Source organism: Phyllostomus discolor, chromosome 12, assembly GCF_004126475.2.
Source record: "Phyllostomus discolor isolate MPI-MPIP mPhyDis1 chromosome 12, mPhyDis1.pri.v3, whole genome shotgun sequence".
Taxonomy (NCBI): Eukaryota; Metazoa; Chordata; class Mammalia; order Chiroptera; family Phyllostomidae; genus Phyllostomus; species Phyllostomus discolor.
This window is the reverse complement of record NC_040914.2, coordinates 10,892,382-10,913,663: the sequence shown is the minus strand read 5'-3', so window position 1 is coordinate 10,913,663 and position 21,282 is coordinate 10,892,382. Positions and strand designations below refer to the sequence as shown.

Here is a 21,282-nt window from a genome sequence, read left to right as displayed (position 1 = left end):
GGTCTCATTTGTACCATGTCTACAGTGGGGAGATATTGTGTCCTTCAGAGAATGAGCAGTGGTCCTGTGAGAACCAGTGGGAACAGGTGATGAGCTCATAGAATCTGAGCTCTGTCCTTTGTCATGTAAACATGTGGAGGGAACCAGGACACTTTGTAGACAACAGGAATGGACAAGAGGACACTCATGTGAATGACAACACTGATCTTTGTCTTTCTCTTTCTTTCAAAAGATTTCTAAAGCCTTGAGTATTCTTATTTATATGTCAATTAAATTATTGCCATAACTTCAATACATTTCTGCTCTTGTTGTTAGTAATATCTTTGGAAGCTTTGGTCATAATACCAACACTTTAGCTCACATTTTCTAGTTCAGACTAATGTTCATGGAACTAGGAATAACCTCTGGCCTTATGAAACTAAGTTTTACCTGTTTTGTCTTTCGTATCTCTTTGAGAAGAGAACACTACCCAGAGCTAGAGAGAATGCAGGTGAATTCTCAGGGTGAAGCATTTTAAATTCGGGTGACTATTAAAACTCTCATCTTATCTTGTTTTATACAAAAAAAAAAAGACCTTTATCAGAGAAAACTACGTGGTGAAAGTCAGTTCCTCTGCACTTAGGTAACTAATCAGGCAAAATCAGGTGTCACGAGCCAAGTCCTCCCTAACTCTATCTGCTCCTTTCTAGGTCTCCCTCAAATGTCACAGAGACATGGATGTTTTCCCTGATCATCTTACATGGGAAAGTAACCACCTAACCCATCCACTCTCTGTCTACTGCCTCCGACCTTGTTCTTCTTTACACGGCTTATCGCAATCAGGAAAGCTTTGGGAGGTCTCTCTTGGATTTAGTCATCCAACTGCTTTACCCACTAGGTTCTAATTTCTACTCTAATTTCTTTCCATGTCCCTCCCTCAGGTGAGTCACTGTCCTCTCAAACAATTCACAGCGTGGACTCAACCTCCCTGGGGTTTGTCCTATGAGGCAGGTGATCATCAAAGCTTCTCAGGATCTTAACTTTACCGTTTTAGCATTTGAACTGCGCTTTGCCCCACCCTTACATCTTCTTATTATCAATCCAGCCTGAAGTGCCTAGGTGGCAGCTGTTCTATTGCAGGAAATTCTCTTCCCAACCCCACTACCTTTGGTGGGCTTTCTTCAACTACCCTAGCTATCCTCTTGGGCCCAGGGCGAAGACCTTGGGCTGTAAATCACACAGACCTCTCCACAGAAACAGGACATAGACTACTGTGGTTTTAAAGATATTTCTTTAATTTTTATGTTCTTATTTATTCTATCTACTCCATAGGATGCTATATATCGATAGACTGCTGTCGAAGTAATTTTTGAATTATACATATTTTCAATGTACAATCATGTTTCCATTCATTAGTATGGCAACAGGCTAGCCATTCACTGATTGTATGTATTTACTTTTTTAAAACCACATTTGCACACTTGGTTCATGAAGCACCTTCTTCTTAAAGAAAGAAGTATTTGATATTTTTTGTAGTGTGAACAATAAAGCCTGTTCCATGGCAGCCATAATCATTCTCATTAGAAACATAAAATTACTTCAATTGTATACATACACATCTATATTATGTATGTCTTTGACTCATCCTATAGATATGTTATTAATAGATTTAGCAAAAATAGCATCATTTTATTGATGAAAAATATTGCCCATTAATGACCTAGAAATTGGGTTGGTTTTTCTTATAGTTTAATTAGGTGAGCCAATTAAGTTGAGGAATTTTTATAAACAAATTTTAATTATTTCCTGAGTAGGTCGACATACAGACATCTATATAGAGAGATTCTACCAATGACCTGATGGTTTAATTTTAAAAACAATTAACATTCTGAGAATACTGGAAAGGTCTCAGGGCTTTCCAATGTCTCAGGAAAAAATTCAAGAAAAAGTTAAAATATAGACAAAAGAAATCTCATGAAATAGTGAGCAAATTTTGAAAGCCATAGAGGAATCAATTCAGGGATATGCTGCTAAGCTTGGAGATGTATTTGGATCAAGTGATGATTATAGGCCCAATCTTTGGCTGGATGACTTGGCATTGTTTTGTCTGCAGGGGTTGAGAGTATAGTTCTCTGGCAGTCCCAGAGTCAACTAACCAAGTGGCATGAGTCTGAGGCCATGGAGAGATAAGATGATACTGTAGAGCTATATGATTAAATTGTACATGAAAATTTAACTAACATGGCTGAAAAAAAAGACTTTAAATTGCTATTTCAAATGCTCAGGGGAAAAGTTTGGAGACCGGTGAGCAATTGAATAAGGGTCTGGAACACTTTTTTGGACAACAAGGAGCCTGGCATGAACTTGCAGGGCTTTATGTCACTGAATGTGTCTCTGTTAAAGCAACCTTTTGTTTGGAGAAGATTATGATGACTTTTTGAAACAGCCACTTATACTGTTAGTACTTGTAATGAGGTTAAATATACCCTAGCTGGACTTGAGAACATTTTACTTTTAAGAAGGTATTTTGCACAAACTGAACAACAGTAATCTGAGAGCTTTGTTTGGAATTTACATATGGGCAAGCCGTATTGCTTCTAATTCAAAAGTAAGCGCAAAAACAAAAAGTACAACATAAAATATGCTAATTGGGCTGCTAGTCAAATAAGCAGAGCTTACCATTTTGCAGGTAAGAAGGAAACCAAATGCTTTGTTGCTCTACTTGCTCAGCCATTTACTTTTTATTATTGCTCAAGTAGAGTTGTCTCCATTTTCCTGCCACGGCTTTTCCCCACCCCACCAAACCCCACCTCCCACCCTCAATTCTACCTCTCTTTGGCTTTTTCCATCTGTCTTTTATGCATGTTCCTCCACAACCCTTCTACTTCCACCTTTATCCCTGCCACCCACCCCTATGGTTACTGTCAGTTTGTTCTTTATTTGAATGTCTCTGGTTATATTTTGATTGATTGTTTCTTTTGTTGATTAGGTTACACTTAGAAGTGAGATCACATAGCATTTGTCTTTCAGGGCATGGCTTATTTCACTTAGCAAAATGCTCTCCAGATCCATCCAAGCTGTCACAAAGGGTAGGAGCTCCTTCTCTCTTTATGCTGCATAGTATTTCATCGTGTAAATCTACCATTGGTTTTTGATTGATTCATTTACTGATGGGCACTAGGTTGCTTCCAGCACTTGCCTATTGTAAAAAAAAAATGATGCTATGCTATGAACATGGGGGTGCATAAGTTCTTTTGAATTGGTGTTTTTGGATTCTTATGGTATAATCCCAGTAGTGGAATTGTAGGGTCAAAAGGCAGTTCCATTTTTAGTTTTCTGAGGAAATTCCATACGGTTTTCCAGTGGCTACAGCAGTCTGCATTCACATCAGCCATGGACTAAGGTTCCCTTTTCTCCACAACCTCTCCAGAACTTGTTTGTGGATTTGTTAATATTGGTGATTCTGACTGGTGTGAAGTGACATCTCACTGTGGTTGTAACTTGAATCTCTCTGATGGGTTGTGATGCTGAGCATCCTTTCATATGTCTCTGGGCTCTCTGTAAATTCTCCTTGGAGAAGCGTCTGCTCAAATATTTTCCCATTTTTTAATTGAATTATGTGCCTTCCTGGGCTGAAGTCATGTGAGTTATTTATATATTTTAGAGATCAAAACTTTGTCTGATGTTTCATTTGCAAGTATATTTTCCCATATGGTTGCTCCCCTTTCCTTTTTTTGTTGATGTTTGCTTTAACCATGTAGAAGCTTTTTTTTTTTTTTTTGATGAGGCCCCCTTTGTTTATTCTTTCCTTTATGTCCCTTGTTCTAGGGTATATATCGGTGAAATATTGGTGAGTGGAATATCTGGGATTTTCTTGCCTATGTTCTCTTTTAGGACTTTTATTGTGTCATGATTTATAGTTAAGTATTCTATCCATCTTGAGATTATTTTTGTGTATGATGCAATTTGGTGGTCAAGTTTCTTTCTTTCCCTTTTTTTTTTTTTTTGAATGTAGCTATATAGGTCAACCAACACCATATTTTGAAAAGACTACTTTTACTCCATTTTATGATTCTTCTCACTTTGTCAAACATTAATTAACCATAGAGACTTTTTTTTTCCTGGGCTCCCTATTCTGTTCCATTGTTCTATGTATCTGTTCTTATTCCACTACTAGACTGTTCTGTTTACAGTGCCCTTATAATCTAGTTTGATATCAGGTACTGTGATTCCCCCTACTTTGTTCTTCCTTTTCAAAATTCCTGCAGCCATTCAGGGTCATTTATGATTCCATACAACTTTTTGGAATGTTTGTTCCATATCTCTGAACTATATCATTGTTATTTTAATGTGCATTGTGTTAAATATATACATTGCTTTGAGTAACATGGACATTTTGATTATGTTAATTCTTGCAATCCATGAACATGGTATATGCTTCCATTTACTTGTGTCTTTCTTAATTTCTTTCTTTGTGTTTGTTCTTTTCTAAGTATAGGTCTTTTATATCCAGGTTGGGTTTACTTATAGGTACTTTATTTCTTGTTGTTAGAGCAAATTATATTTTTTTCCTGATTGTTCTTTCTGATATTTTTTTGTTGGGTACAAAAATGCCTTGATTTCTGAATATTGACTTTGTAACCCACTGCTTTGCCAAATCCACGTATCAGGTGGATTAGATTTTTGGTGGAGTCTATAGGGTTTTCTATGTACACTCTCATGTCATCTGCCAACAGTGACAGTGTTACTTCCTCCTTTCCTATTTGGATGCCTTTGAGTTCCTTCTCTTGCCTGATCATGGTGGCTAGGACTTCCAATACTATTTTGAATATAAGTAGTGAAAGCAGACATCCTTGTCTTGTTCTTGATCTTAATTGGGATAGTTTTTAGTTTTTGCCTGTTGAGTATGATGTTGGCTATAGGTTTTTCATATATGGCCTTTATCATGTTGAAGTATGCTCTTTCTACTCCCACTCTGCTGAGTTTTTTAATCATAAATGGGTGCTGTACCTTATAAATAGTTTTTCCACATCTATTGGTATAATCATGTGTTTTCTCCTTCTCCTTTGTTTATGTGATGTATTATGTGTATTGATTTGCAAATACTGTACCATCCTTGCAACCCTGCATTGAATCCAACTTGGTCATGCTGCAGGATCTTCTTAATGTATTGCTGGATGTAGGTTGCCAATATTTTGTTGAGGATTTTTGTATCTATGTTCATCAGAAATATCGGCCTGTAGTTTTCTTTCCTGTGTCTTAATCTGTTTTGAGATGTCAATGATGCTGGCCTCATAAAAAGAGTTTGGGAGTCTTCCCTCTTTTTTTTTTTTTTTTGGAATATTTTGAAAATATCACAGCTAGCTCTTCCTTAAATGTTTTGTAAAATCCTCTTGTTACCACAACCAGTCCAGATCTTCTGTGTGCCAGGATTTTTTTTGTTTTTGTTTTTATTGTTTTACTTTCACCAGATGTTTATCGGCCTGTTCAGTCTTTCTGGTGCTTCTTGATTCAGTTTTGGAAGATTTTGTTTTTCTGGAATTTGTCTATTTCACCCAGGTTTTCAATTTTTTTAGCACTTATTTATTCATAATAATGTCTTACAATCCATTTTATTTCTATGGTATCAGTTGTTAATTCCCCTTTTTCATTTCTGATTTTATGTATTTGGGTATACTCCTTTTTTCTTTTTGTCTCTGTTTTTTAATGAATCTGGGTTAAAGGCATCTCAGTTTTGTTTATCTTTTCAATGAACCAGCTCCTGGATTTATTGACCCTTTGAGTTGTTCTTTTATTCTATATGTTATTTAATTCTGCTTTGATATTGATTGTTTCCCTCCTTCTAGTTCTTTTGGGCTTTCTTTGTTGTTCTTCCTCCAGTTCTTGTAGTTGCAGGGTTGGGCTGTTTATTTGAAATGTTTCTATCTTTACTACATAGGCCTGTATTGCTGTGAAGTTTCTGTCAGGTCTTCCTTTGGTGTGCCCCGTAGGTTTTTGACTGTTGTGTGTTCATTTTCATGTGTTTCCATAAACCATTTGATTTCATTATTATAATAATTGTTCATTATTAACACAATTGTTGATTAATAGCATGCTATTTGGTTTCTATGCTTTTGAATATTTTAGAGACTTCTCTCCTTGGAGTTGATTTATAGTTTCAAGCACTTGTGGTCTCAGAAAATGCTTAACATAATTTTAATATTCTTAAATTTGTTGAGGCTTCTTTTGTGTCTAATCATGTAGTCTAGCTTGGAAAATGTTCCATGTGCATTTGAAAAGAATGTGTATTATGCTTCTTCGGGAAAAAAAGGTTCTATATATAAATCAGTTTAGTCCATTTGATGTAATGTGTCATTCAATTCCGCAATATCCTTGTAGATGGTTTATGTTGAAGATCTATCCATTGTTGGCAGTATGGTGTTAAAATCCCCTACTATCATTCCGTTGTTACCTATATCTTTCTTGAAGTCCTCCATGATTTTTCTTATATATTTGGGTGTTCCTATGTTGGGTACTTATATGTTTAGAATGTTTATGTCTGCTTCATGGATTCCTCCCTAGAGTATTATGAAGTGTCTTTCTGTGTCTCTTTTTATGGCCTTTGCTTTAAATATTTTTTTTTTTCTGATATAAGCATTGTTACCTCAGGTTTTTTTCCAGTCCGTTGACTTGGAATATTTTTTCCAACCCTTCATTTTCAGTCTGTGTAGGACTTTTGTTCTCAGGTGAGTCTCGTGCGGGCAGCATATATACAGGTCATGTTTTCTTATTCATTCAGCTACCCTTTGTCTTTTGACTGGAGCATTTAATTCGTTTTCATTTAAGGTCATTATTGATAGGTACTTATTTGTTTCATTTACCCCCTCTGTACATGTGTTCCTCTCTTTCTCTTTGTCTTCATATCCTTAAAGCAAGCCCTTTAGAATATCTTGCAGTGCTGCTTTGGTGGAGATGTATTAATTTAGCCTTTTGTTTCTGGGAAACTCCTTATGTCACCATCCATTTTAATTAAGAGTCTTGCTATATATGTAGTGTTTCATGTTGTTCTGCAGTTCCTTTAATGCCTCTTTGTTCTTTTTGAGTCTTTTTCCCCTTTTTCCCACTTTCTGAGTTTTTTTTTCTACCTTGTCCTCCAGCTCACTGATTTGAACCTCTGCTTCATCTAGCCCTCTTTTGATTTTTTGTACTGTGGTCTTCAATTCAGAAATTATATTCTTCATTTCATTTTGGACCTTGTTAATTTTTATGTCCTTTTTCATGCTGTCATTATTTGCAGTAAGTTTCTCCTAGCTTCTCTTTAGTTTTCAGCAATTCTCACTGAGCTCATTAATCTTCCATATAACAATTGTTTTGAACTCAATATCTGATAGTTTACTTCCCTCTATTTCATTTCACACTTTTTCTGCAGCTTCCTCCTTTCCATTAGTGGTGTAGTCTCCCCAGTCTCCTGAACCTGATTATCTTGGGATGCCCTTTATGCTGTTTATGTTGGCTCTCTGGATGTAATTGGGTTTTTACTGTTGTTTCATCATTCTTTGGTGAGTCTTTCTCTCAGCTTAGTTGATTGAGGATCACTTCACCAACCATTCCTTGTATGTGGTTGTGCAGGTGGTGCCAGAACAAAGCTACAAAGCCCAGGAAACAATCCCACATGTAGAAAAATAACTACCCCTGCAACCCCACTATCAACAGCAAATGAACCAGTATAAATAAGGGTGTAAAGGAATTAAGGCTATTATAAGAAAAGAGAGCAAATATGAGATGACTAACTGAAAGAAATATGATTTTCAGACGGTAGATGGAGGATCACTAATAAGAGTTAGGAGTTGGAGTAATGTGAAGAGAGAAAGTAAAATTTACATATGAAAAAAAAGGGAAGGAAGAAGCCAGAATGGAGTAACTGAAGGGAAACATATTAGGTTTAAATGGAAATTAAAAGAAAAGATAATAAAGTCAGAAAGAGAAAGAAAAATGGAGGAAAAAAGTAAATAAATGATAAAAAAATATAGGAGCCAAATTAAAGAGAAAGATCAACTACAACACTATCAACAACAAATAAGCTAAAATTAATATAGATGATATAGGAATAAGAGGGAGAAAAAAGAAAGAAAGAAAAGCTAAGGGATGTCTAGAGGAATGGTTAGTCATTGTGAAATGACAAGGTGAGAAGGAGTCCTGACAGTGAGGAACAAAAACAAAGCCAAGAGAGGGAAAATTATAAGTTGAGGTGAAAAGAAAAAGAAAAAAAAAAGAGAATACAAAATAAAAGGGCAGGATGAAAGAGAAAACTAAGAAAGAAAAAGAACAGGCTAAGACATGGCAAACTTACAAATTTGAGATATAAAAAGAAAGAGTTGGAGATGTGATGGTAAAACTTGAGATTTCAAATACAAAGTTACTGAAGGTCTAGAGATAAAATTGAAGAAATGTGACAATGATCTAGTAAAGATTGCTAAATGTGGAGAGAGAATGCAGGTGTTTTAAGTGCATGGAAATAGGATGTGCAATGTCTATTGACAATAAAATTGGTTTTGTGAGCCTGGCCAGGGGAGAAATGGTACAAGTGGCGAGAGAGAAAACAAAATTTAAAATGAAAATAATGAGAGTAAATAGTTAAAATGGGGTAAGAGAAGGGAGGGGAAAATGTGTGAATTGAAATAAGCTATAGTACAAAATCTAGTAACTTAATATGCACAAATGTGATGGACAAGAAATGAATGTTATAAAGCTATGCAGAAAAGAAGCTATCAGAAATCATGGAGAAGACCACAGTGGATTTTGTCTCAGAAGCTTCTAGTTTTTACCACTGTTTTTTCTTTCTGGATCTGCCTCTGGTGATGTCAGATGTTGACCCTACCTGAATTTAGGCAGCCTGTTGAAGACTTCCAGGGACCTACTGTCTGTGGCTGTCTCTTTCAGCTGTTAATCTAGTTGCTCTGCACTCAGCAGTAAGGCTTAAGCACCATAGGGCAGGGCAGAATCCCTCTTGGGTTTGGGGGTGTTGTTTTTCCTCAGCCTGCTGCTGCTGGGAGGGGAGTGGTTTTCCCGAGTAGGATGGCTGCTGTCATATAGGAAATGACCCAGCACTGGGATCCTGGTGGCTACTCTCTCAGTTCTCTCTCAAAAGCTACCATCATCAGTCTCTCCTCAGGCATCTCTAGGCGTTTGACCACGCCTTTGCAGGAGCCCAAGGTAAGTGCCTGCAAATGAAAATTTGTGTGTTGGCTCTCTAAATGCCTCTTTGCATTTCCAGGTATCCATCTCTGGCAGAGAACGATGGTCTCACTTTTCACCACTGGTTGTTTTCTGTGTACTTTTTGAGCTCTGGCCCTACAGGCTGGGGATCCCACCTTAAAGTTTAGAGCCCACTCTCCTGAGGGTGATCCAACTGGCTGCTTAAATATCCCTCCAGCACTTCAGCTGCCACTGTCACAGGTGTGCACAGGTAACCAGGTTCTTAGTGATCGAGGACAAAGAATTGAACCGAACACACAAAGTTTATAGCATAAAGAAAGAGGGAAGATTTATTAAGTGATAGTACACTCCACAGGACATGGGAGTGGGCCAGCTCTGAGCAGAGAAAAGGGCACGTGCGCTGGGGGATTCTATTCTTATAGGGCAGAAGCCCCCTTGCTAATCTTTGGCGGGCTTTTCCTGCGCAGGTACAAGGAGTTGGATTTCAAAGCTACTGCACATGTGTGGTTTCCCATGATTTTCTTGATTGGCTACTGGAGAAGGGAGTCCCACAATGTTATTTCATTATAATGATATTATAATGAATCAGGGGTAGTGCGCAGGTGCATTCTATGATTCAGAGTTATCCCAGTAAACAGGAACAACCCGTTTTAGGGGGTCTTTGTCATGTACAGATGTTTTCTACCTCAGCCGTGCGGGGCCCTCTGGAGCTTCCTTCCTGACTATCTCCTGCCTCAACTTCTCCCTGAGAGACATGGTTCTCAAAAATCTTTTTGGGGTTGTTGAGGGATGAAGATCCGTCATCCATAGCTGCTTCAGGCTTAGATTGGACAGTAGACCCTGCCTATTGAGAACCACGGAATTCTCGCCCTATTCTATCTAGAGGTTGAAGAGGAATTTCTGAGGCCACCACAGATGCTGTATGTTGGTCAGTTTCCACATTGTTCTCAGGGATTGGTTGGAAACCTTGGAGTGTTATCAGTTTGACGTGGAACTGCTTAAGTCTAGAAGAAACAAATTTAACAAGTAAATTAAATAAGAAAGGTCCTAAAAGTAGTAAAACCAGCAGTGTTATTAAGGGCCCCAAGAAGGGTAATAACCATGTTAAGCCAGGGAACCATGAGGTCAGGGCTTCCTTAATCCCTTGGCCCTGTTGGTTATACTTATGTAGCCATTCTGCCTGTTCATAAATTTTCCTTATGTTAGTTTCGATCATTCCAGAGTTATTTACATAGGTGCAGCAGGTTTTATTGATAACAGCACATACCCCTCCTTGTTCTGCTAGAAGATAGTCAAGGGCAAGGTGGTTATCCATGACTACATTTGCCAATGAATCTACTGATCTTGAGAGTCCAGCTAGAGTTCCAGCAGTATCTTTGGAGATTTCTTCTATAATCTTAGTGAGTTCCCTTAGAGTGGCCTCATGATAGGCGAAGCTTCCCCAGGGGGCTGCAGCGGCTATAGTGGCAGCAGCTCCAGCCACTATTAGACCAAAAGCTCGTTTTTTTCTGCTGAGAGATGGACTCCCAGGACCCATGGTTATATTTATAATGGTAAGGTCTTGGGGTGCCAAGGTCCCTAAGGTACAGTCACCCCCATGTTTAGAGTTGCTGAGATGAGTATAAGCAATAGCTTCTTGAAATTCTGAATGATCCGTTAGCCAGTTATTGGGAGTCCCACATAGCCAGACGAGCCCCGGGGGTGCTGCAATAACTGTGGCATTAGTGGAGTTATATTTGTTAAGGAGGGCATATGGCAAGGGGGAAAGGCAGTCCTTAAAAGGGCCTAAGTTATTTCTCTGATCTTTCCCACCTGCAGGAGGTGGTAGAAATTTTGCTAATACTCCTTTAAGAGATTGGTTTAATTTCCAAGTAACACATTTAGAAGTATCATTTGTATCTGCATTGTGAGTTTTGTCAAAGCAACAATGGGTACTATTAGGAATACAGTTAGAATCATAATTTGGGTAGCATACTATATGTGACCAATTTAATGGTTTGAAAATTTCTTCCTCAGAAAGATTCTCTAGAAAGCTGGAACTTGAAAGAGAAGCCAGGGCTTGAAATGGGTCAATGACCCTTGTATGAGTATTATTATAACATGGGGTACATCCCATTGTACTGTTGCACTTAAGAGAGGTGCTGGAGTAATTAAATGGCTTCAATTCTAGTGGGGTCATACGGAAACACAAAGGAGGATTTCGCTCCCATCTGACTCTTAAAGAAAAAAGAGGAACACGTGTAATTGACGGAGGAATTCAAAGCACTGATTAAGGATTCATTAGCTATTGGGTAGGCTTTTATATGAGTATTGTATCTGGAAGGAGTTTCCGGGTTAGGATGACATATCCAACATTGGGCCAGGTTTTCTCCTGCTGCTAAGGTCCGAGAAGCATTCACTAGAAAATTTTCATCCCATTCCGTTATACAGGGTGCAGGAGAGTAGAGAATGGTTAATAGAAACAACAAAGACATTTTCATTTTAGACAATCCACCCAGATATGATTCCACCCAGAAGGAAGTGAGCAAGCCTTTATATGAAGCAGAGGACCAGTACGAATAGGAAGTTTTTAAGTGCAACTATCCAGAACAATGGTGATTTTAGTGCACTGTTATTGGTTATTACTTATCTTTTTAGGGCTTCCTCCTTTTGAACAGGAACCTGAGGTCCTCCAGTGGCTCGCAGGTATAGTCTGGACTTTGGGTCTCCAGCTGGTCCTGAGTCAGATTGGGATCCGTGGGGGCTAGTTTTACCCTGGAAATATGAACCCAACTATCGACCCCTAAGAGTTTCACAGCCATAGGGGTACTCAGGGCTACCTGGTAAGGCCCTTTCCATTTAGGGTTGAGTTGGTCTGCTGGTGATCCCTCCTTCCAGGTTTTAAGGAGTACCCAGTCTCCTGGAGATATGGCAGTTTGAAAATTCCCTTTTGCGGCTGGTAAAACTTTATTTCCATATTCCTGTAAAGCTTTCTGCACCTGTCCTAAGTTTATTATATACTTAATTGCTTGATGGGTTTCTGTATCGAATATCAGATCTAGAGTTAAAAAGGGCCGGGCATACAACATTTCAAATGGACTGAGTTTAGTATTGGCCTTAGGGGAGCCCCTAATTCTCATGAGGGCTATAGGTAGTAACTTAGCCCAGTTTTCAGAAGTTTCTTGGCAAAGTTTTGCTAATGTCCTCTTTAAAGTTTGATTTGCTCGTTCTATCTTTCCAGAGGACTGTGGTCTCCAAGCAGAGTGAAGGTAATATTTTATGCCTAGAGCTTCAGAAACTGCTTGAGTGATCTTAGAAGTGAAGGATGGCCCATTATCACTTTGTAGGGATTGTGGAAGACCAAACCTGGGTATTATTTCCTTTAGGAGAGCCTTTACTACTTCCGTGGCCTTCTCTGTCCTTGTCGGAAAGGCCTCAATCCATCCAGTAAAGGTATCTACCAGGACTAGTAAGTATTTGTATCCTTTACAAGGAGGCATTTTGGTAAAATCAATCTGCCAGTCCTCTCCAGGATAGGTCCCTCTTCGCTGAATAGGTTCTATCAGCGGGGGCAGGGATGGCTTTTGCCCAGGATTGTTATAGGCACAAAGAGTACAAGCCTGGCAAATATTCTTTATGGTAGTAGCTATTACCCTACCTATGAATAATTTGTTAACCATTGTCATTGTAGCATCCCTTCCAATGTGGAAGGAGTCATGCAAAGCCTTTAAGAACTTCCACTGGGAGGCTTGAGGAAGGAAGAGCCTCGAGAAAGGAAGAGCCTCTGGCCAATATATATCCAGGGTCCTTCATGGACACCTCCTTGTTCCAAAGCCCAAGATATTTCCTCAGATGTATAGTTGGGCTTGATATCTGAGACATTTACAGGGGGGAATAAAGCCATTTGTCTATCAGTCCCTAGCGCTGCTTTCTTTGCTTCTTGGTCTGCTCTCCTATTTCCCTGAGAGATATGGGACATATCCTTTTGGTGGCCTTTGCAATGCATAACTGCCACTTGCTTAGGGAGCCTAACTGCTTCCAATAAATTTAAGATTTCTGGTCCATGTTTAATAGGGGAATTCTTAGCGGTGAGGAGCCCTCTTTCTTTCCATATGGCGGCATGAGCATGCAGAACAAGGAAGGCATATTTGGAGTCTGTATAGATATTGACCCTTCTTCCTTGTCCTAGGATGAGAGCTTGGGTAAGGGCTATAATTTCAGCCTTTTGGGCCGAGGTTGAGGATGGAAGGGGCTGTGCCTCAATGGTGTTATATAAACTAACTACTGCATATCCTGCTTTTCTCTGCCCATTCTGTACAAAGCTGCTCCCATCAGTGAACCACTCATCATCAGGGTTTTCTAAGGGCTGGTCTAATAAGTCAGTCCTGCTCGATTGAGTAAGACTAATAATGTCTGAGCAGGAATGGATCAAATCTGGGGACGATTCTCTAGGCATTAAGGAGGCTGGGTTTAGGGTGTTACAGGTCTTTATAGTTACTTCAGGATTGTCTAGAAGAAGGGCCTGATATTTGGTCAGTCTATTTCCTGTTAGCCAGAGGTGCCCTTTCATTTCTAACACCCCTTGTACCTGATGTGGAGTTAAGACTTCTAACTTCTGCCCGAGAGTTAGTTTACTAGCTTCCTCGGTTAGCATGGCTGTGGCTGCAACTGCTCTTAGGCACGGAGGCCACCCAGCTGCTACAGTGTCCAGTTTTTTTGAGAAATATGCAACTGGTTGAGGTTCATTCCCTAGTCGTTGGACTAAGACCCCTAAAGCTATCCCTTGCTTCTCTGCTATGTATAGAGAGAAAGGCTTACGTAAGTTGGGGATGCCTAAGGCTGGGGCTTCGATTAGAGCCTGCTTGATTTTATTAAAAGCCTGATCACATTCTTTTTCCCATATAATGGATTCAGTGTCTGGCCCCTTAATGGCTTCATACAGAGGTTTGGCGATTAGCCCAAAGTTGGGGATCCAAATCCTACAGAATCCTGCCATTCCTAAGAAGGAGCGAAGCTGCTGTTTAGTAGCAGGTGGAGTTAATTCAGTAATCGCTTTAATTCTCTCCTGTGATAATTGCCTACATCCAGGAGTCAAAATATACCCTAAGTAATTTACTTTTTGTTTGGTAATCTGAGCCTTTTTCTTTGATACCCGATATCGTCTTTCAGCTAGGAAATTCAGAGTCTGGATGGTATTTTGATCAGAAGCCTCCTTGGAGGGGCTGCAGATTAGTATGTCGTCTACATATTGTAAAATGGCCCCTCCTTGTAGCTGTAAATCTCTAAGGTCCTTTTCTAATACCCTAGCAAAGAGAAGGGGACTGTCCCTAAACCCTTGTGGCAATACAGTCCAAGTATATTGCTGATGTATCATCGTCTTTGGATCAGTCCACTCAAAAGCAAATAAATACTGAGAGTCAGGATGCAAAGGGATGCAGAAGAAGGCATCTTTCGAATCTAATACTGAATACCACTGAGCATCATCTGGTATCTGTGAGAGCAAGGTGTAAGGGTTAGCTACTATTGGATGTAAAGGGACTACTGCTTCATTGACTAACCTTAGGTCCTGGACTAGCCTGTATTCTCCTGTAGGTTTCATCACTGGTAAGATGGGAGTGTTGCAAGGAGACTGACAAGGGACTATGAGCCCATGTTGTATAAATTTAGTTATGATGGGCTGTAAGCCCTCCAAAGCTTCTTGTTTAATAGGATACTGCTTCCTGTGAGGGTAATCTGACCTGGGTTTTAACTGGATTTTAACCGGTAATGCAGTCTTTGCTCTTCCAGGAATTCCTGACTCCCAAACTAGTGGGTTTACTGCATCCAGAACTGAACTTGGGATTTCTTCCTGATTTCGAACACTACTGATTATCATCACCTTAATTAAATCAAATGGCACTTCAGGGAACAACAAGATAGTTCCCATCCAAGCTAAAAGGTCCCGGCCTAACAGAGGAATAGGGCACTGAGGAACAATTAAAAAGGAGTGTTTGAATATTCGACTCTCAAATTGGCAAGTGATAGGGAATGTATAGAAATATGCCTTAGGATTTCTTTCGACCCCCATTACTTTAGTTGATTTGGAGGAAAGAGGTCCAGAGTAGGAGTTAAGGACAGAGTAAGTGGCCCCTGTATCAACAAGAAAGTTGATTTTCTTACCTGCCACATCTAAAGTTACCTGGGGCTCCTCAGTAGAGATGGGAATATGAGTATTCCCTGGGGCCGACCTGTTCCCCGGGCACCTTCAGTCCTCAAGAGTAGCCATGGCCTTGGGAGATGACCCCTTTCCACTATGGGAACGGGGGCAGTCTACCTTCCAGTGCCAGGGATCAGAACTGAAGTTCTTGCATAGAGGACAGGGCCTCGGAGGTGGCTGAGTGCAGTTCTTTGACCAGTGTCCAGGGCGCTTGCACTTATAACAGGTCTGATCCTTTTGCCCCTGATTCTTTTGAGGCCTCCCCGAGCTCCCCTGATGGGGCTGGTTTCCGCCAATGGCACTACTAAAGGCTAGTGCAAGGAGCTCTGCTTGCTTCTCTCTTTCCTTCTTTCCCTGTTTTCTTTCCTCCAAATCCCTATTGTTAAAGACTGAAAAGGCTGTATCCATGAGCTGATCTAAGGGGGTCTGCGGGCCCATTTGTAATTTCTGAAGCTTCCTGCGAATATCAGGGGCAGATTGACTTATAAAATGCTGTCCTATCAAGATTCGACCCTCTGGGGATGAAGGGTCCAAGTTTGTATATTTTTGGAAGGCTTCCACTAGTCTGTTTCTGAAGAGAGCTGGGTTCTCTTCCTTGCCCTGAAAGATTTCCCTAACCTTTTCGTAATTCACAGGTTTCTTGATGCAGTTTCTCATTCCTGCCAGTAAGCAATCTATCATTGCATCCCTACTCCGGATCCCTGCCTGAGTATTGTATCCCCAGTCAGGTTCCTGGTCCGGGACAGCTTGGGCAGCTGACTGGTTAGTGCCAGGGTTCTGGGTATGCAGCTGATCTGCATACTTTCAGGCCTCCTCCCAGATCCGCTGTTTCTCGGCTGGGGAACAGCAGGTGGTCAGAATTATGTACAAATCCCTCCACAACATACTAAATGCTAGAGTAAGAATCTGGAAATTACTAGTGAAACGTGAAGGGTCCTCTGAAAAATTCCCAAGCCTGTCTTTACATTGTTGTAAATCAGTTATAGAGAATGGCACTTGTACCCTTATAGCACCTTCAGGGCCTGCTACCTCCCTCAAGGGTAGGAGTGCAGGAGTGGTAGGGAGATAAGAAGCGCCACTTCTGGTATGTCCTGCAGGGCTGGGTTTTTCCTCAGCTGGTGGCTTTAGGTTGTTCATAGCATAGGGTGGTGGAGAGGTCGCTTCCTCTAAGGTAGGGGCAGAGACTCCAGAACTCTGGGGTTCCCTTAATCTCCCTTGAGAGACAGGTGGGGAGCTAAGGAGAGTATCTTCTAATTGATCAACACTTGGGCCTGCAGGTTTTGTCAGGGTGGGGCTGGAGCAAAACGAGGGATCTCGGTACAGAGCCATAAATGCCTGCACGTAAGGAACTTCAGACCATTTGCCTTCCCTCCGGCAGAATAGATCTAGCTGTAGGATAGTATTATAATTTTTGCTCCCATTCTCAGGCCATATTTCTCCATCCCCTAATTTATATTGGGGCCAAACTGTGTTACAAAAGAAAACTAATCTCTTGTTTTTTTAAATTTTGGGGGTCAAATTTATCCCAGTTGCTAAGAATGCAACCCAATGGTGATTTGGAAGGAATGGAAGATGTAGTTCCCATCTCGACTGCGGTGATCCTAAGAGAGAAGGAAAAGAAACACAAAGATACTCCTTTGCAGACTAGAGGCGTCCCTCTCTTTGCTGCCCTTAGGAGATTCCTAGTGGGCCATGGGCGACCCCTGGGATCCCACCGAACTACCAGATGTCTCTGGCAAAAGAGATTCTAGTGAGAGAGATACTCCCTTGCAATCGAGAGGCTTCCCCCTTTTCTTGCCTCAGGAGCTTCCTAGTGGGCCACAGTCTACTTTTGTCTCTATTGGGAAGGAACCAGTCCTGCATTCTTGAGCAATTGCCTATAATCCCGACAATCCCAGACTCTACCCTTGTGGCCCTAGTTCATTTCCATTTCTGTATTTTTCATCTATGGGGACCCTCATTTTCCTGTAAGCTTTAAGATCTGGGGCAAAGGAAGTGTGTTACTAGAAAAATAATTTCTGGCCCTGTAAACCATTCAAGAAGCACCGAGATGATCTTATTATAAAATGACTCTTTTCTAGATCACAAAGAAGACCCTTAAATATCCTATGTAATTTTCCAGAGCTTTAAGAAATTGTACCTGCGTCTGAAGTCTCGCAGAAGGGACCTCAAGAGATGTCTAAAACACCACCCTTCATACTGGAGGCGGATCTCATAGAGGGACAATGGACTGAGAGGGAAAATTAAAATACCCTTATAGGAACAAGTAAACCACCTTAGAATTCCAAAATCAATTAGTTAGGTAAGAGTGACTCTACGCAGCCATTTAGTAACCAGCGACCAGCAGGCACCTGTTGTGTGGTTCTGAGCGATGTTGCTGCTTACAATGACAGTATACACGTGGCAAAGATGGGAGTGGCTCATTCCTGCAACTGTACTTAGCGCTAGCCTGTCAATGACCCCAAGGTAGATATCCTAGTACAAAGACAGCAGGAGCCCTTCATACATAAAAGGCAAGTGGGGTATGAGTGAAGGTATAAAGACCAGAAGTCAGTTGGGGAGGAAAAGCATAAAAGACTATCTGTGGGCCTGATGAGGAGACTGCAAAAGGAAGCCATAGTGCAGGTGAGGTGGTGACTGATATCCCGCATGGAAGGTCCGACTATGCCTATTGGGGGAGTGGCCGCGGGGTGGGGCAGTGTTTTGTGCTTTCCACAGTGTGCCTGACCGTTGTGCAGACATTTTCTTGTACCTAGCGGGGACTAAGGCTAACCCCGTTCCGCATCCAAGTTATCCTATCACAGGAGTCTTCAAGCGGCGGGCACCCTTGTGGCTTTTAACTGCCCGACCTGTGCCCGCAAATTAGCGGCTGACCTTCCATCACGGAACATCAGAGTCACCGAAACAGAATAGGTGATAACGGAAAAGGGCATCCCAGGTGTCAGAGCAGCAAAGAAAGCTTACCACTCCGGTGTCTTCTCCTGGCTGGCTCGCCAAAAACTGTCACAGGTGTGCACAGGTAACCAGGTTCTTAGTGATCGAGGACAAAGAATTGAACCGAACACACAAAGTTTATAGCATAAAGAAAGAGGGAAGATTTATTAAGTGATAGTACACTCCACAGGACACGGGAGTGGGCCAGCTCTGAGCAGAGAAAAGGGCATGTGCGCTGGGGGATTCTATTCTTATAGCGCAGAAGCCCCCTTGCTCATCTTTGGTGGGCTTTTCCTGCGCAGGTACAAGGAGTTGGATTTCAAAGCTACTGCACATGTGTGGTTTCCCATGATTTTCTTGATTGGCTACTGGAGAAGGGAGTCCCACAATGTTATTTCATTATAATGATATTATAATGAATCAGGGGTAGCACGCAGGCGCATTCTATGATTCAGAGTTATCCCAGTAAACAGGAACAACCCGTTTTAGGGGGTCTTTGTCATGTACAGATGTTTTCTACCTCAGCCCTGCGGGGGCTTCTGGAGCTTCCTTCCTGACTATCTCCTGCCTCACCACCTGTGGGCATCCAGCCTGCCCAATTGTGTCTCCACTGCTCTCCCTACCAGTGAAATTGTGCTGAAGCTGATTCTTCAGTCCATCCCTGGTTATAAAGCTTCCCTTTCACTATCGTTTAGTTGTTTGTGCCTGGTGATTACTCCACAATTTAGTTGTAATTCCAGATTGGTACTGGAAGGGAGTTAGCATAATTTCTACTCCTCTGTCATCTTGGATCACCATCATTTTTACTTTCTTTGAAGAAACTCCACACTGTTTTCCACAGTGGCTGTATTCATCTGCATATTCTACAACAGTGAACTAGGATTTTCTTTTCTGGCCATCCTACCCAGCACTTGTAGGTTGATTTGTTGATGGTAGTCATTCTGGCAGATGGGAGGTGATATCTCTTTGTAGTTTTAATTTGCCTCTCTCTGGTGATTAGTAACATTGAGCTTTTTTTATATGTATATTGGCCATCTCATGTCCTCATTGGAGAAATGTCTCTTCAGGTCTGTCAGCCATTTTTTAATTGGATTGTTTGTCTTCCTGGTGTTGAGTTGTATAAGAACTTCATGTAGCTTGAAAATTGACCCCTTCTCCAATATATCATTGCCAAATATGTTCTCCCATACAGTAGTTTCTCTTTTCATTTTGTCCATGGTTTCTTCTGCTGTAAAGAAGCTTTTTAATTTGATGCATTTACATTTGTTTATTTTTTACTTCTCCTGGCCCTAGGAGACATGTTGTAAAAAATATTGCTATAGCAGATATCTGAGATTTCACTGCCTATGTTTTCTTCTAGGATTTTTATGTTTTTGCAACTTTCATTTAAATATTTTACCCATTCTGAGTTTATTCTTGTATGGTGTAAGTTTGGTGGTTTAGCTTCATTTTTTTGCCTGTACCTGTTCCATTTTCCCAACACCACTTATTAAACAAGAATGTCTTTACTCCATTGTATGATGTTGCATCCTTTGTTAAATATTAATTCTTCACAGAGGAGAGTGTTGATTTCTGGGATCTCTCCTCAGTTCCATTAATGTATCTGTCTGTTCTTTTGATAGTACAAAGCTCTTTTGCTTAAAAAGGCCTTGTAGTATAGTTTTGTTTCAGTCACTGTAATCTCTGCACCTTTGTTCTTTTTTTCTCATGCTTTTGAAAGCCATTCGTATTTTTTTTTTCTTTTGGTTCCATGTACATTTTTAGGATATATGTTCTGAACTGTGAAACATGCTATTGGTATTGTGATAAGAATTGAATTAAATGGATAGATTCTTTTGGGCAGCCTGGGCATTTTCATAATGTCAACTCTTCAATTACATGAACATGGTATATACTTCTGCTGATTTGTATCTGTCTTGATTTCTTGTTCTGTGTCCCATAGTTTTCACAGTACAGGTCTTTACTTCCTTGGTTAATTTTTTTTCTATTTACCTTAGATTTTTGTTGTCATTTGGTTTCACAGTAGTAAATGGGGCTGTTTTTCAGTTTCTCTTTATGATAGTTCAGTATTGCTGTATGGATGTGTTACCAATTTCTGAATATTAATTTTGTATGCTTCTACTTTACTAAGTTCATTTTTGACTCAGAAGCTGTTGGTACAGTTATAAGGTTTTCTACATAGAACATCATATAAAATATGATTAATGAGTCTTATTTTCTTCTTTCTAATTTGGTTGCAGTGCATATTTTCTTCTTCTCTTATTGTTGTTGATAGCATTTCCAGTGCTATGTTGAATAAGACTGGTGAATGTGGATAACGTTGTCTAGTCCTTGATTTTATAGGTAACACCTTAAGTTTTTGCCCATTGAATGTGATGTTGGCAGTGGGGTTTTCATATATGGCCTTTGTTTTCCCTATTCTTACTTTGCTGACTTTTTTTTATGATAAGTGGATGCTGGATCTTATGAAATTTTTTCCTGAGATTATTGTTGTGACCTTGTGGTTTTACATTTCTTTTTGTTTATGAGTTTTATTGTATTTATTTAATTGCATATATTGTAGCAACCCTGCATCCCCAGAACAAATGCCACATGATCATGTCATATGATCTTTCTAATCTATTGCTGAGTCTGGATTACTAATTTTTTTGAGAATTTTAGCATCTCCATTTATGAAGGATAAGTGCCTATAATTTTCTTTCATTGTAGTGTAATTATCTGGTTTTGGAATTAGGATAATGCTTGCCTCATAAATTCAGCTTGGAATTTTTCCTTCTTCTTGGACTTGCTGCCCTCACTTCTTTTCATTGTTATTTGTTTGAAATATTATTTTACATTCCTTTACTCTTTTAACCAGGTCATCCTCTTGCCATAATTTAAATTTTGTAAATTGACTATGGCCCAAAACTATTAATAAAGAGCTTGGAAACTAAGAGTTGTACACAGGTGTAAAGAGTTTGAGGTCCTGTTGACCTTAGATTTTGTGCAGCACCAAGAAA

General features: G+C 40.2%; 1 pseudogene; it reads left to right on the top strand.

Annotated features, from left to right (window-relative positions):
• The first annotated feature begins 15 nt into the window (after positions 1–15).
• Positions 16–18,262, top strand: LOC114511391 (annotated as a pseudogene).
• The last annotated feature ends 3,020 nt before the right edge of the window (positions 18,263–21,282 follow it).